Here is a 16,003-nt window from a genome sequence, read left to right as displayed (position 1 = left end):
GCACAAAAACTGTAGTGTATAGCAATTAATAAATATACAATGCAGAAAAAAAGGTATAAGTATTCTCTGCAAGATACTAAACATTAGAATTCCCCAGGATTAAGTCTTTGTTGCTGAAACTTCAGGGCAATTCTACTTTGCCTGAATATCCACTCACCTTATGCTTTTTGCTATTTGCTATGTATTTCAAGCTGTGGGGTACAATTTGAATGATGTAAAATCTACTAATTCATTACTTTGGCAAAACTTTAAATTAAATATATTTTATTTGCAATAACACTGTTTTTTTTGCTTAATGTACATGCAGGATGATCTCTTGTTGCATTCACAGGAAAAAATCACAATAGAAAATATATATTACTGCAAAAAATTGTCTGTATAATAATATTGCAAACAGCGATCAATTAATAAAACAGGTAGTAAAGAATTCAAATTTAGTTTAGCTAAACACATTTCTAGTGCAACATGTGTTAAAATTCACTTGAAAAAACAAAACTATGGTTAACGGCTTATGTTTCAAAACATAATATTTTACACTTTATTCTCTTCTAGCGGCTTGATTGATATATAGTATAAAACCTGTAGTACATGAATACATATAAGAGCAGGCTATTTTCACTGAAGCAGCACCAACCGCAGCCTTACGTTGATGCCCTCTTGATTTCTCAAGCACAAACCAGCCACAAAGATTATTTACTAGAAGTCAGTTCTAAGAATAGAAGTCCCCAAGTGTGTTCTTTTACAAAGCTTCAAGCTGCAGTGCCACTTTTTCAGGCACTTAAAGAAGCCGTGAAAGAGGGATCATAGATAAGTATTGGATTGAGGCATCATGACTTTAGTTATTCATCAAATAGGGTTTGATTTAATCACTCTGTCAAATTTTGTAGTGGTCACATAGTTTTCTTCCTAAAAGAGTTACATTTCTGTGAGAGAGTCCCTGATAATTAAACTTAGTGACTCATATTATAAGCCAGTTTTGTCCAACTTCTGTGGTACGGAGGGTTGAAATTTTTCTGGCCTACGTGGTGGAGGGGCGATAATGGAAGTCAGTGTTGACTACTCCCCTTTTAAACCACACCCACTGTAAACCACATCCACATTACCACAAGAACTGTGGTAACACATTAACAGTGGTAGCACACCAAAAAACCAAATGGTTGGTGCTCATTGCAGGGATATCCCTCATACAAGCCATACATAGCAAGGTATCTGACTGGAAAGAACCATAGCATTTTGCAAGGGAAACATATGAGATTAATGGGGAAATGTAATGAAAGTTGCAAAGAGAAAGAAAATGCACAAATAAGAATTAAAGTTTGCACTGTAATTTTCTTCATTCGACTGTTATTGCATTTGCATTTTAATTGCACATTACTCACATTTAAGGAATGCCTGAAGGTTGAATGCATGCTTTTCAAGCAGTCAGTTTCATGACATACACTGTGCACAAACTATATAATTCGCAAACTGTTTTCCACTGTCATGAGCAGTCACTAAACAATTTCCTTATTCCCAAAAATTATATTCAATTCACTCTAAAGAAAATGTGTACATGCAGAGGCATACAGTTTTGCATTGGGAATATTTTTCCCATTACCAACTTTGATTACATTCCCCTGTAAGTGCTTATGGGGGGTTCTTTGAATTGGCCAATAATCTACAGTAGCAATTAATCAATATATTTTAATTAATGTATAACAGTTGGAGTGCTAATAGTAAATGTCTGGTTGCTACAGAAAATATTTTTCACGTTTTACTACATGTAACATAGGCAGTACAGTGACGGGATGGTTAGTGTAGTTGCCTTGAAATGCTGGGGTCCCAAGTTCAGTTAAAGCCAGGTATTCTGCATGGGTCTCCTGCACATACTCCAGTTTCCTCCCATGCTCCAAAAACATAGATCGAAAATATATTCCCTTTCTGTTGGTTGGTGGCATGTAAGAAAAGGACATAAACACTATCTGGGTTTTTAAAATATTTGTTTTTTTACACAGACATACTCAATTCCACAGATTCCAGGTCAAGTATTAGAAAATACTAAGGTCCTTTGTCAAGTGAGCTACTTGTGAATAGTATCTTTGCTAGCTTTCTTCCCCTTGTGATATGAAAAGAACAGACAGGAAATGTTATGATACCTGGTGGGTCAGTGGGGCCGCCCCCAAGGTTCTGGTTTGCGCACCAGATGCGCTTACACTTTTCTGCATTCTGGCACAGCGAGATAATGTCATTGCACAAGGCACAAAATTACCTTTTTTAAAGGTGGCATTACCTATTTTTCTGTGTTCTGAGGAGTCGCATTGAACTCCCAGGACAACAATGAACTGAGTGGGGTGCAGGGTGCTCTTTGTTTGATTGAATCGCCAGCAATGATTTTCAAAGATTTTAATGAATCTGTTGGTGTGCGCGTGTGCTACAGAAAAGGCTGAAACCCTGGGAAGCAAAGTAAGAGAGCACCCCCAGTTCTTGTCACATATGGGCTACTTGGCAGCCATAAACTTTTTTGAACCCCCAAGGTGGTGTAGCCAGAAAAGCTAAAGCTTGAAACTGGTAATATCTTCCTATCACTGAGAACCTTTTGCTGATGGTCTGCATGAATGGGGATGTGCAGATATGCATCCCATAAAATTAATGGATGTTAAAAAATCTCCTTGTTCCCTTGGTGATAATGGAACGCAGAGACAGCTTGAAGGTGGGACAATTAGCAATTGGTTTTCATTTTTTATTACTTGTAGTTTTTGAGCTATTAAGCTTTTTACTCAGCAGCTCTCCAATTTACAATTTCAGCAATCCAAGTAATTCAAAAAGTATAAAAAAAAAATTAAGGTTTCTTAGATAAACTAAGGTCCCCCCAGGTAAGAATATTGGAAAAACATTTGGCACTGCCAAGTGAAAAGTTAAATTCTGCTGGCACTTAAGGGGTTAATGATGTAGCATCAACAGTGGGTAGCCCAGCAGTTGGACTTATACAGCCAACCTTTTCAAAAATTTTAATAAAAAAAAAACAAGAGACTGATTACCTTCATGATATGACAAAACAGGCTTTGTGTCATTATGGAAGCAGGAACACCATCTCTGCATTAGTGTATGTTAAGGTACCCATAGTGACCCACATTGATACAGTAGAACCCCCACTGGGTACCAGAAAAAAAATGGTGTAAAATTCAGGAAAATGTAAAATCAGGGAAATGTACTGTGCATAATATATTGGTGGGACCAAAAAACAAAATGTGGGAAAACAGGGGGTGTAAAATTGAGGTTCTACTGTACTAAGATTGTCATGGCTCATATTATCTTAAAATAGTACCTGAACTTTCTCATCAGCATTCAGCATTGGACTAGGGGGTCCACGGCCCACAAGGGCTTCTGATTAAGGGGCCCCCAGTCCACCACCCCCAGCCACACAGACCCCACCTGACCACAAGCCCCCCCCCCCTGCATATCTTCTCCTCCTCTTGGTGCCAGGGCCCACCAGGTTTTTTCTCGGTGCCCCGTCGGCACAGTCCTACCTTGTAAGCATATAATGATACAAGTCAAAAAGACACTGTGTCATGAATATATGCAGTTAGTACCTCAGAAAGATCTACCCATATACTATTACTTTTCAGGTATGGAACCTGTTATCCAGGATGCTCAGGACCAGTGGTTTTTATGAATAAAAGGTATTTTCATGATTTGGATCTCCATACCTATTTTTAGTCTACTAAAAATAATTTAAACATTTAAGGGATCCTGTCATCGGAAAACATGTTTTTTTCAAAACGCATCAGTTAATAGTGCTACTCCAGCAGAATTCTGCACTGAAATCCATTTCTCAAAAGAGCAAACAGATTTTTTTATATTCAATTTTGAAATCTGACATGGGGCTAGACATTTTGTCAATTTCTCAGCTGCCCCAGGTCATGTGACTTGTGTTGTTCTTAGATCTACCAGGCAGCTGTTATCTTGTGTTAAGCTCCCCATAGACGCGACGATTCTTCTTGCCGAACGACCAATTTTAGGGAAGCCCGACTGATCCTTCGAAATTATCGTGCGGTTAGTGGGATTCGAACGATCGTACATCTTACGATTTTTCGGCCGACATCTGTCAGGAAATTGATCGGCCAGGTCAAAAAATCTTTGTCGGTCCCAGTGCAATCTATCTATGTTTGCAGGGCCAAGCAGGCTCCCCTTTGTTTTCCTGGCAAATTGTTCTTTTTAGTTGATGGTAAATTCGTACGATCATTCTGAGAAGATCATGGTCTCACGATCAGGATATGATCTTTTAAAAATCTCAACATCTATGGCCAGCTTTAGGGAGCGGTTATCTGGTTACCTTCCCATTGTTCTTTTGTTTGGCTGCTGGGGGGGAAAAGGGAGGGGTGATATCACTCCAACTTGCAGTACAGCAGTAAAGAGTGATTGAAGTTTATCAGAGCACAAGTCACATGACTTGGGGCAGCTGGGAAATTGGCAATATGTCTAGCCCCATGTCAGATTTCAAAACTGAATATAAAAAAATCTGTTTGCTTTTTTGAGAAATGGATTTCAGCGCAGAATTCTGCTGGAGCAGCACTATTAACCGACTCATTTTGGAAAAAAATTTTTTTCCCCATGACAGTATCCCTTTAATGAAACCCAGTAGGATGGTTTCCAATTATTCAGAGCTTGCTGGATAAATGGTTTCTGAATAATGGATTCCGTATCCATATAAGAAACATTACTAAAATTACAGTCAGACTTGTGTATCCGCTGTACTTCATTTACCTTCAAAGTAAGTACCTGATCCCCACCCCTTCTTAATGGGGAATGTACTGAATAAGATAAAATCAAGAGCTTGACCCACAGCTTTTGAATGGTTGTTTGAGGCCTACCAGGGCTGCTTCCCCAGGGACCCCCACACCCCGTCAGGGCCCCCCACCTCCTGTTTGCTCCCCATGCCAGCTTCTTACCACTCGCTTCCATCCGCATGCACCTAGACTTCGCCGATTGGGGGATGGAAGGCAGGGGGAGCGGCAGTACCTACAGGAAGGTAGGGTCTGAGCAGGCGGTGCTCACGAAGGCCAAGCCAGTCCGACCCTGGTGACCCATCTCAAGACAAGCTTTTGAGAAAGGAAGGATGTTATTATGGGTATTTACAGTAGATCTATGCAGGAAAAGCCTACCCCTAAGTTTCTGGATGGTTTCCCTAACAGATCACATTGCATTGGTTAACCAACTTGTAAACAACGAAATTGGTCTCAAAGAAATTATAACCTCTGATTTTAAATTCCCATCTGTTATGGCATTATTAAAGGTTGTGCCTGTTAGCAGCAGTGTACCAAACTGGCACTGGGCCCCCCTGGGAAAAAACTTCAGAGGGGCCCGGCGAGTGCAGCAGCTTACCTTCTCCATGCATGCTGTCGTGGGTGTGTTTGCAGGAGTGCGCTGTTGCGGCCATGCTGACAGGAGTGCGCAGACACACTGACGGGAGTGTGCAGACATGCTGAAGCAAGCATTCAGAGACGACCCACACTGCAGGGGAAAAGCATGTTTCCAGGCAAGAGAGGTGTTATAGAGGAAGCCCCCCATGATGGCAGGGTCTGCTTCCTCTATAACTACGCCTCTGCCTGTTAGGACAAAACTAAATTGTGCACATCTTTTATTTAAAAACTTTACCTCCCTTGGTGGTCCCAAAAACTTATGTTTTTTGGGTGGAGGACTGAATTCAGCATGTAACAATTTACTACCTACAGCCTCTCCAAAAAAACATCATTGGGAGTTTAAGGAAAATTGTTAGCTAGGCACCCCTTAATAGGTGTCAAATTTTAGAAATCTGAATATTATGAAACATCTCACTCTGAAAATGACCCTTAATATTATTCTGTAGGGCTAGGATACTCTCTTTTGACTCAAGTTTCTTAATATCATGTTGTAAACTCGAGTTCATAAGTGATCTGACACAACCAGGCCTGGATTTATGGGAAGGCCACAAAGGTCCAGGGCAGGGCAGCACAATTTTAGGGTCAGCATGCCACCCAGTAGCATTTTGGATTTTTTCACTGCAAAGTGAAGCCTTCTAAAAGTATTTACTTGTCTCATGCCATATACACAGCACTGCTTAGATACCAAAATAAGAGTTTTAATTCTCCCATAAGGCATCATGGGCAAATTGCTCTTTTATGTCCCTTTGGCCAACTATGCATCCAGAACCGCTGGTTTATAGCACAGATACAGCCTAATGGTTCAGAGCCATATATCCAAACTTACAGACAGCCTGTTTCGATCTTGTTAGATCTCATCAGTGAAAGAAATCGGAATATGGCTTCTGAGGGGTAGGACTTGGAGAATAGCGGAATGGAAAACCGAACCTGGTTAGGGTGAGCAGGGCTATGGATTTTTTCACTGAAATTCTTTAAATCTCTGGCGCCATTATTCTCCAGTGTCACGGGACTAAGGAGGAAGGATTGAGCGTGCATGATCTGGGGTACACATGAGCCCCTGCTCATGTGTACAGGGGTGGAGTGGTGGGGGGGAGTCTGGCCTAGGGGCACAAGTAATGTAAATCTGGGTCTGGACATACCCTCATAAATTGACTTATCGGTATTGACTTTTTCATAGCTGTGGGGGGAACTTTCTTAACCAACTAATAGCTTACTTGGTTTAGTAAAGATACATGTTGTAAATCCAGCTCCAACTTGTGTTACTTTTACACCTAAAAATGAAATCTTTTGGAAATCAGTAGTCAAAGCTAATTTTTTTGTTCTTATGTGCACCATTATACCACATATATACAACTTTTTGTAACAGTCTCTATATATTCATTCATGGTTTTGAAGGGAATTCATACAATATTTTTATATTAACTATTTTTGTATTAACTATTTTCTACAAATGATTGTAAAAATGGAAATGGCTTTAAAAATGATGTACTTACACTTCTATATACCGATTTGATTTTCAGTGAAGTACAATTTGAAGGATCTTTTGACTGCAATTTGTTAGCAGATGTCTGTTGCAGCCTACTCCAGATGTGCAGGTAATATCCACTCAGCTGGAATAGGAAAAAAACAGTTGGTTACTGGAAATAAACAAAGGAACATTTCATTTATATATATAAAATATTATATAATTAGCATAATATGAACAATTACAATAGAACCACCATTTTACGTTTTTCAGGGAACCAGAATGAAAATGGTGTAAAATCAGAGAAAATGTGAAATCCGGGAAATGTATTATGCATTATATTTAGGTGGGACCTGGAAAAGAAATAAAATTATGGGAAAAAATTTCAGATGAAAAATTGAGGTTTCACTATAGTTTCACATCTCAACATTTCAGAAGCCAAGGAGTGTACGTACATACAATGAACTTTGCAGGTGTAAAAAACCTACAACCTGTGCTGCTGTGTGGAATATTTACAATAGCCAGTGGCCTCACCTCCAAGTTTGCCAGCTACCATCCCTGCACCCTCCCAGACCTTGGTGCCCCTGAAGTGACATATTCCATGGAGTTTACAAAGGACCACAATGCAATCATCTATAAAGTCTTCAAATAAAATGGTTGTGATTTATCTGTGCTGTGTGGGGAATGAGCAGCGCAGCCATGCATTGATAATATGCACCCTTGTAAAGAAAATCCAAAGTAAAAGAGCAGACGTGATTTACAACTGCAAGTGAAGTGGGCTAAGTGCAATTTCAAGCACAACAACCATGTTTTTTTCTACCAACATGAGTTTCCCCCCATGATTCCAGCATAATTGTTGTTGCCAGGGAGAAACATGCCTGATATAATGCTGTCAGTTGTTCTTGAACTTTGACACAAACCACACACAATTATACGAAAATGATCTGACCAATCTTTTCAAGCTTTTAATGTTGTAAAAATAATAATGTTAAAACATCATGGTGGCAAATCTTGGTACGTAGCAGAAAAGTAAATTTTTTATGTTTTGACAAGCTGTAAGCAAACTAAAGGAATTATTCAATCTACGATTCTCAAAATAATCATACGTGTAAACTGTAAAGTAAAAGCAAAGCAACAGCAGAGGACAAATGCTAACAGGTTGCTATAATGAGGCACAGTGGAGGGGGCTGGAGGGGGGCACTAAGACAGCAGCCCCAGTGGGCTGCGGGCCCAGCAGTCAGACCCTGCTCCTTCTACCACCCAGCACCCACTCACTTCCTGCTGTATAGACTCTGCATTTTGGGACACTCCAATGCTGCCAAGGACCCTCCTGCTCAGAAAAATAGTAAGTGGCCTTTACACATGTAAAATCTTTACACACACATACATACATACATAAAAACACACACATTACACATTTTACTAAAGGTAGTTTATATTGTGCTTTTATGTATTTTTTATTTTGCACATTTTTGCACATTTTTGCACATATTAAACTCACATACACAAATGCACACTTTTTAGAACTGTGCACACATGCATACACAAACCCACACATACTTTTTTTTCGTTCTTCATTTTACCATTCTGTCTTTTTAAGGCACTTTAAAAACTGTTGATTTCACAGCATGACTATTGGATCAGGTATTTTGATCGCTAACTACACTGTCGGATCAGTTTTTTTTTTTTTGCTAATTGTATTTGTAAATGTTACTGCCGTTTTCTGCATGCATTGTTGTACACTATGATTTATTTAACGTAGCTATGAGGTTTGATAGCTTGAAGTAGAAAGATGTTTTTAGCAATTTTGGCTTCAGTAGACTTTGTACTGTTAGGGGATCTTTTGACACATAATACACAGTAAGGGGGCTTTGTTCACAGATGGTGAATTGGCAGCTGAGAAAATTCATATGCACTATTTTCATTTGGGGTCCGTACATACCACATGCTTTGGTATATTTATGAATATTGGGCATATAACTGTTCAATAGACCCTTGGTGTTTATATTTAGGGTGTTTTACATTTGTACGTACGAAATTGTGTGAGACAAATGCAGCAAATTCCAATTTTTTAAAGTTTGAAGTAGAAAGGCATAATTATCCATTTTTGATTTGCCAGAATGTGTACTTTCCAAAAATATATATTTGTGGGTACGCATACTCTTAGGGGCACTTATGGAACATAAAGGTGCATATTTATTATGTTGTGTAAAACTAAATTTGCTGAAAAAACCCATGTAAAAAGCTGTGTAAACTAAATGGAAAATTTATCATGGTGTGTGTAATTTTACACCATGCGAACGCCAGATTTACCGCCATTATTTTACATTGCTTCTGGCAGAGGTCACTAAGAAAAAATGCATAAAAATGTTACGCTTTTTTACATAGTGCAGCCTGGTGTTGTGTGGTGTATTAGCCCTCCCTTTTACAAAGCATTATAAATATGCTTTTTTTGCCCTAGGTACTTTTTTTTCTAGTTTAACTCCTTATATGCTGTGAATATTTTGATTGCAGTAACTGAAATGACAGAAATTATAGATCATATGGGGTATCTTCATTTTGGGGTCGCCATATGCCACATACTTATATACCTATACACATTTGGCATAACACAATTTAGCAGATCCCTGACCTTTATATTTAGGATGGTTTATCATTGTACCTAATGATATGTGGGAGATAAGATGCTTCAAATTGGAAGGTTTGAGGTAATTCAGTGGACTCCTGGGGTTCCTGAATTTTTTATACGGTTACCTAATGACCTATAGGAGATAAGATGCTATAGACTGGAGGTTTTGAGATAATTATTCAAAAATGTTACACATTTTTTATAAAAACTGATAATTGTAGGAAAGAATTGCTACTTGGTTGGTTGGAATAGAAATACATTTTACTTGTTTTGGATTCCACAGAATCTGTTCTAAACCTACTGTTAATTCAATGTTTGGCCTGGAAATCAGTATACAGATTTGTGGAGAGGTGCTTTGGAAATTTGGAAGTGTACTGCTGGAAGTTTTTGGCCGATAAGGGAGACATTTCCATAAAACTATACATATTGGGTATTGGTACGTCCAGGAGACATGGACCTTTCCAATTCTGTTGCATTTTCATAAATAAAATAATGTTTCTGATATATGTGTTTATATTATGGTATTTTTTTTTTATTTCTTAGAAAGTTAGAAGTCTATATCTTGTTACAGAAGTACACTTACACAAAAATCCAATTATAGTATATTTTGAATGCTTCAGGTTGTCCTGAAAAATATATATATATTGTTTTCATGGGTAAAGTAATAGTCCTCCCCCCCCCCCAGGAAAGGCCACTATGTTAAAAGTAGCAAAGCAGCCAAATGGTCTGACAATGAAAGGGTTAAATTGTTCACCTGGGTGCTTATAGTATTGAAAATGTTAATATTAAACAACCTGAGTAATGTTTGGTTTTCATTTAACAACAGCAGTGTAGATTTTCTCATAGTTGCATGTAATTCTGCTATAGTTTACATTAAAGGAGATAAAGGACCTTGTGATGGCAGATCTTGATGGGTTAGTCTTACTTAAATTATCTGGCACAAGTTCTATACTGGGGTTCATGCTTACATAAACGGATGCTTATAGCTCTAATTTTTTGCTAACAGGGCCACAGTTTCAGAACAATCTGTGGACTGGAGGAAAAATTATTACACAATTATTACACAAGACAAAAGTAATACATTTATTTGATTATATTCAAAGCATTTTCAAGCATGCTCACAAATAAAGCATGTTTTATTATCAGCAGTTATGTTTCTTAGGGAGACTTTGCACTTTGCTCTGGCCTTATAAATAACTTTTCAGTTAACAGCAAATATGCATGCATATCTGTTTCTATGACTTATGAAATGTACATTTTCTCTTTTACATTTATGGAAACAAGATGGATACTAGTATACATAAGTCCATTTTACTTGATAAGCGACAAAAGGAACTATACAAAGTAAAATGTTAAAGTATTGCCTCCAAACATTGCTTGATTCTGGTCCTAACTGCTGAGGTGTGTGGAGCCTGTTCAAAAAAGGCAAATTAATGGCAGAATTACCTATTGTGTGATTGTGTGTAACCTCAATCATGGGGGTGTGTGTGTGTATTTATATATATTATATGACATGAGAATAGCACCCAAGCAGGAAAAATCTGGATTTTATTGATAAAAAGAAATCCTTCAACAGAGGTGTAGCTACTTAGCTCCCCATTGTTCTGTTGATAGGCTGCTGATGGTCAGCTGGGGGGGGGGGGAGTGCTATCAGAGCACAAGTCACATGGTTGGGGGGAACCAGGGAAATGGACATCATGTCTAGCACCATGCTAAATTTCAAAATTAAATATATAAAAAAAAATCCCCCGAAACGTTGATGCACAGGTGGTCACTTTAAATAAAAGGGGTAAGCTCCCCACCTGCAACATACATGGTGTTGTGCTATTCTCTTAAATCTTCTACTTCTTGACATCATGTATAGATATAGATTAGGCCTTACAGTTAATCTTTATGAAAAACAATAACGAACATTTAAAATTAGTTGTGTGGTATCCCATCTGTTTACATTAAGTTCTACAACAGGTTAGGTATTTTCCAGTTATTGCCCCATGTATGAAGCAATAAAAATCCCACAGATAATGTCAGTATTGTTCTCAATAAAAAGACATTCCCTAACAGTTAACTGCTCTTAGTCTAATAAAACAGAAAGATTGCAAGTTTGAAATGATAACCATTTCTACAGTTTTACAAACATGTTTCACATATTTATTTTTATGGAATTGTGAAATCCATAACTAGAGACTGAAACAGATAGAATGCCATTGTGTTCCATGATGCAATAACAATAAAATGTACAGCCTGAAACAAATGTATACTGAATACAGTTGAATGTAAAAGTATTTAAATATTTTACAAGTTCTCCCTGGCTGTAAAGCTTTTTCCATGCGGTGGGCTGCAGTCTATAAGGGCTTACTGACATAAGCAACTTTGTCTGTATATTCTGCTGAGAGATCTAGTGGAATTTACTCGAGATTATTTTAGAATGTTTCTTTTGATGTGCCCCCACATAGACTCAATCTACTGAAATTGAGCAAAACTGATAACTAGATCAGTCAGTTCAGACCTCTACCCGTAAAATTCCTGAAATGCTCCTACCTCTTCCTCTGTCCCTCCCCTTTGTGTCCCAGGAAGGACAAAGAAAGCTTGTTGTAATCTGGAGAAAAATTCTCACTCAACCTTCCCACACTGACTATAAAGAGTAAAAGAGTCTGTTTATGTAAAAGTAAATTGTTCCATTTTCAATATATATGCCATATAACACTCAACAAAAAACAATACATATTCGACCAATGCCCAATGTTTAGGGGTTATTTTGTACATATGTGTCTATTGCTTGCTTAAAATACCTCATATTTATCAAATACCCATTAGCAATGTAAAATAGTGCAACCAATATTCTAAAAAATATGTTGAGGTAGCAGAAGTATAGATACTAGCAATATGGATAAAAAAAGATAAAAATTAACAAAATGATCATGTTGAAAAAATGGAAAAAAACAAAAAGATTGAAACAATTTAAAAGAAATTAATAAGTATAATTTATCTATATCGGAATATCAGGAAATACAATCTCTCAGGAATAATAGAGATATGGTTATCAGAAGTTCTGACAAAGTGGGCTCCATAGTGGTCTTGGTTAGGTATAACTATGAACAAGATATTTTGGAACAATTACAAGATCAGGATAACTATCAATTACTTGGTGGAAATCCTACAAAATTGTTTAAATCCAAACTACAGGGTTTGTTACATTATGGCAAGAATATGGGGATTTTGAATTCCAATGAGATTGAGTATATAAAGAATCAATATCCTAGGGTTCCTATTTTTCATACCCTCCCCAAGGTGCATAAAGATCCAGAACCGAATGAGTATATTGACAAGCTGATACAGGTTGCCAAATTACCATCTTATTTATGTGATAGCAGTGATGCTTTGAACGAATTTGTTAACCATGACTGGCAGGAAGGGTATTTATTGGTAAACATAGATGTACCAGCTTTATATTCATCAGTTATACATACTGATGGGTTACATGCATTACATTATTGGTTTAGGGAAAGTAAGTTGTACGGACAGGAACAGAATAAATTTTTATACAAGCTGTGGAATATTTACTGAATCATAATTATTTTCTGTTCAGGGACAAATTTTACTTCCAGATGTGTTGTGCGGAGATGGGGCATGGTTTGCGCTCTCATCTGCCAATATTTTCATGGGCTTGTTTGAAAAACACCACAACTTTGGAGGGAATACAGTTTTCTCTCCACACATTGCCAGATATTATTGATATATATCGACGATTTGATATTGGTGTGGAGAGGATCTGTGCTGGAATTGGAGAGATTTGTGGAATATTGTAATAACAATGAGAACAATATCAAGTTTACGTTTAAATGTAATAATAACAGCATTGAGTTCTTGAATATATTATTTTTTCAGATAGATGGTAAAGTGCAGGTGGCTGTATATAGAAAAAACATCAGTGGGAATTCTCTGTTGCTGTGGACCAGTGGACATCCTGTGCCTCTCCTGGGGGGCATCCCGATTGGGCAGTTTCTATGCAATATCTGGCGAAATTGTATCCAGAGGATATCACACAGCCAATATTAAAAAAGCCTATGATAGATAGTTGAGTGACAGAGTCACTTGAAAGCCGCTGCAGTAAAGGCCTGGCAGAGCATTAAAAAGGAGGAAACCCAGAATCTGGTGATGTCCATGAGTTCAAAACCCAGCAAAGGGTTTTCAACCAAGTATTAGAAATGAATATTTTATTTGTCCAATTACTTTTGAGCCCCTGAAATGAAGTGATTGTGTTAAAAAAAGGTTTTAGTTCCTCACATTTTTATGCAATCTTTTTGTTCAACATGACTTTTCGTTTTTCCTTTACCAACTTTTTTTACATTCCCCCGCTAGGCTTCTACACAGACAGAGTTCCAAGGTACAATCTGTGGTGAAACATGGCTACCAAAAATACAACTAAAGGGGTAGTTTACCTTTAAGGTACATTTTAAAAATATTAGAGTCTACTATTCTTAGCAACCTTTAATTTTTTTTAGTTTTTATAGTGTTTAAATTATTTGCCTTCCAATTCTTCCTCTTTCCAGCTTATAAATGATGATCACTGACCCTAGCTGCAAAAAAACCAATAGCAAACTATCTCAGAATATCCGTGTCTACATCAGAAAGAAAGTTAATTTAAAGGAACAGTTAACAGTAAAAATTAGTCAGCATATTTAAGGTGGAGGGACATGGGACATAAACTGTTCAGTGAGTTTGTAATTGATTCTTAGCATGCAGGTCAGATTCAAAAGCAAACAGCTATGACCCTTATGCTCCCCCAATGTCACTGATTGGTTGCCAGTCAGTAACCAATCAGTGGAAACCAAGAGAGTTCCAAAGAGCTCGATTGATGTGAAGATTAGAGTTGAAGGTGTTTTGATCACCATTACAAGGACTGGTGATAAATGATACACAGTTATATACATTTTACCACTGGCATAACTATAGTGGAAGCAAACCCTGCAGGGAGCCCGGGGAAATGGGGGGGGGGTCAACTTTCTCTATAGTCATTAGAAAACCCCTTCTTCAGTTGAGGCCCCTCCAACATATGTTTTTGGAGGGTAGGGCCTGCTATGTTTAGGTTACGCCCCTGCCTTTTTACATTGCCAGCGCTGCACGAGAGCATTTAGAATATAAGAGGGATGAAAGAACATAGCGCAGTTACTATTAGGGTAATGTAATTAAATCCACAAATACTACACCAGATATAGTAACCCAAAGCAACAAGTCTGCAATCATCACGTTCTACTGTTGGGCTGTACTTGCTAGGATGGCCAGGCCTGGGCATGATGCCAGATGTTTTCAATGTCTCCACTTGTAAATCATCTTCTAAACAGTTATTTGTCTGATGTGTAATTGTTTGGCAATCTTTTTAAATTTCTGGGCAAAATGAAAGGCATATATAGCCTTCATTCTAAAGGCCCAGAGAGCATAGTGATACCACAGACTTCAACAACAAAGATCAAACCAAAATAAATGTTTCAAATAAAAATTCAAATCAGATTTCTGCATGATTTTCTCTAACAGCATTCTAATAATTTGCACCTGATCCTAATTGTTATTTAAGTTAGTAATATATATATATATAGATATATATATATATATATATATATATATATATATATATATATATATATATATATATATATATATATATATAGAGAGAGAGAGATTTGCTCATAAGGATCCGCACACCAAAATTATTTCATCAAAAATCAGTGCTTTATTCGGTACATAGATCCGACGTTTCGGCCCACATTAGGGCCTTTTTCAAGGATGAATTTTTGGACCCTGCACCCACAAGAATTACACTAAGTCCGGTCTACAGAGTGCGGTCGTTTCACACAGATTATATATATATATATATATATATATATATATATATATATATATATATATATATATATATATATATATACACACACACACACACACACACACACACACACACACAAAAAATCACACACGTTTAAAAAAAATCTCATCAACATCTTCAGATATATTCCCAGAAAAAGAGGAAACCTATTACTGTAAATCTTGCATCACTCAGAAAACATTAATCAGCTGATCAGCAGATGAGGGGTTAGACATAAAGTTAAATTACACTGCATTTCCGACAAAATATGCATGGCTGGGAAAGCACTTCTTCTGGGTTTTTTTTGCCTTCCTCTGCATTAGCTAGCAGTTAGGCAGGTTTAATTTAGATGCAAAAAGGTTGAACTCACAGGTGAAAAAATGAAAGCATAAATTTGATTGGTTGCCATGAGCTACCCAGGTGCAAATAGTTGACACATGATCACCAGACTCTGCATTACTGTCTTGCTACTCTAGAGTTCTGGGTTTGATTTTTTTGAGAACACTATCTGCATGGAATCTGCAGCTTCTCCCTGTGTCAGTTTTGTACAGGATCTCTGACTGGGTTAATAGCCTCAAATGAACCTTAGCGTGTTTATATTAAAACAATAGGTAATTTAAGTTGCAAGCACCACTGTACCAGGGACAAAT

The 16,003-nt window shown here is 37.4% G+C and overlaps 1 protein-coding gene across 2 annotated transcripts in view; it reads right to left on the bottom strand.

Moving 5' to 3' along the window:
- Positions 1-16,003, bottom strand: part of hivep2.L (human immunodeficiency virus type I enhancer binding protein 2 L homeolog) — a 183,232-nt gene that overhangs the window by 126,752 nt on the left and 40,477 nt on the right. For both annotated transcript variants that reach the window (XM_018263219.2, XM_018263221.2), the window contains exon 2: positions 6,893-7,009. The gene's annotated coding sequence lies outside the window, so the exon portion shown is untranslated. The remainder of the gene's footprint in view (positions 1-6,892; positions 7,010-16,003) is intronic.

Source organism: Xenopus laevis, chromosome 5L (assembly GCF_017654675.1).
Source record: "Xenopus laevis strain J_2021 chromosome 5L, Xenopus_laevis_v10.1, whole genome shotgun sequence".
Taxonomy (NCBI): Eukaryota; Metazoa; Chordata; class Amphibia; order Anura; family Pipidae; genus Xenopus; species Xenopus laevis.
This window is presented reverse-complemented; position numbering and strand designations above follow the sequence as displayed.